At 49.2% G+C, this 1719-nt stretch overlaps 1 protein-coding gene across 7 annotated transcripts in view; it reads left to right on the forward strand.

The window, feature by feature from the left end:
- The window catches only part of NECTIN1 (nectin cell adhesion molecule 1), a 49930-nt gene that overhangs the window by 14068 nt on the left and 34143 nt on the right, over positions 1-1719 (forward strand). The gene's annotated exons all lie outside the window — the stretch shown is intronic.

The following is a 1719-nucleotide window of genomic DNA, read 5'->3' on the forward strand; positions in this document are numbered from 1 at the left end:
GTGCGGGAGGGCGGGAGGTCGGGTAATTATTTTCTCTCGGTTTTTGGTTTGGCTTTTTAATTTCTCTCTTCGACGACTTTCGTCCCCTTCTGTGGTGTTTGTATTGGTCGGTGGCTTAGGTGTTACTCTTTGCTTTAACGACTGTTGCCCAGCCTGTATATTACACTCTGTTTGTGTCTTCATGTCTCAGAGTGCCCTTCCCTCCCCGAGGCTCCCTCCTCCCACTCCCACCCCCCTGAAACACTGGAAATTTGTTTGTATGTTGTCTTCTCTGTTTGTTTTTTAACCTTGGGAGGGGGGCAGGTGGGCTGTCCGTAGGACAGGGGCCAGGAGAGTTTATGGCAATGGAAACATAGGTGCCATTATCAGGTGAATGGATTTTGGGGGTTTTTTTCCCCTAATTACTTTTTTTTTCCGGTGGGGTCTGGGTGACACTCCCATTGCCTGCTGCACACCTGGAGAGATTCACACCCAGTTTTTAATGACTCAATGAAAGGAAAATGAGGAGAAAGGGGGGAAAAATAGCCCTAGACCAAACCCCAGGTGCAGGGGCTGATAGCAGAGCAGGGAAACAAAACTGCCATTTTCCTCCTACAATTTATTATCACCTGGCTTTTCATTTTTCTGTCTTTGTTTGAGTGTGCTTTTAAAAGAAAGAAAAGGAGTATTTATTGCTGACATTTTTCCCCCTGTGATGGCTCAGAGAAAGGCTGGCTCTTTTTGTTCTTGTTGCTGTTGTTGTCGCTGGTACCAGCCACAGAGCAGTTCACCAGGGCACATCCACTGGGGAAGGGACCAACTGAGGACACTTTGCTTCCACACATTCACTGCCTTCAGCTCTGCTCTGCACACCCTGCCAGGGCAGGACCAGCCCCCGAGGTTTATTTTATTATACCACTAAGACTTAGTTGTCATGTGTTTACACTTTGTTTTTTATTCTGGTCAGAGCACGGGGGTGCTTCTCTCTCCCTCTTTCTCTCTCTCTCTCTCTCCCCTAGCAACAACCCCAGCCCGTGGCTGCACCACATAGCTGGCATTGATTGCCACTTTTCCAATATCACATCCCTCTCCTGAGCACGGGCTTGGCAGACAGGGTAGGAGGGACTGAGCTTGGGGTATTGATCTCGCCCTCCTTGCCTTGAGCCACAGCGTTGTGCTGGGGAGGTTTGGATTGCTGCTATCTCTGCTCTGTGGATAAATGGGATTCCAGACTTCAGGGCCCTCTGTCTCACACCGACCATCTCCAAATTAGATTCACTGGGTTGGGGCTTATTTTTCTTCTTGTGGGTTATATTTTTTTTTTTTTTAATTTGATGTATAAATAAATCTTTTGTTTGAAAAGAAATCCCCAGTTTTTTTGTATTATCATGCACATCTAAAAATAGCAGGACTAATTCTCCTCCTGCCTTACCCGCTGGGTTTTGTTCCACAGCGGCGATCCTGCTGCAGAAGGGAGGAGGGTGCAGAGGGAGACCCACACGGATGAGTCAAGGTCAGATCTCTGATCCAGGCAGCCTCCAAAGCTTTCCTTCCCCATGAGGTGCTCAGTGCAGACCTTGGGGAGCTCAGCCTGAGCCATGCCCAGTTTGCTGTGATTGCATTAGTGGGGTAGGGCAGTGGGCAATCCAATTGTAGGGCTGTAATCTCTCCGCGGTTCCTGCCAGCCCCTCAGGCTTCCTGGCTTCTGGCACAGCAGCCCCATGCCACAGGAAGGCTGCT

This window comes from Corvus brachyrhynchos, unplaced genomic scaffold, assembly GCF_000691975.1.
Source record: "Corvus brachyrhynchos isolate BGI_N302 unplaced genomic scaffold, ASM69197v1 scaffold46, whole genome shotgun sequence".
NCBI lineage: Eukaryota > Metazoa > Chordata > Aves > Passeriformes > Corvidae > Corvus > Corvus brachyrhynchos.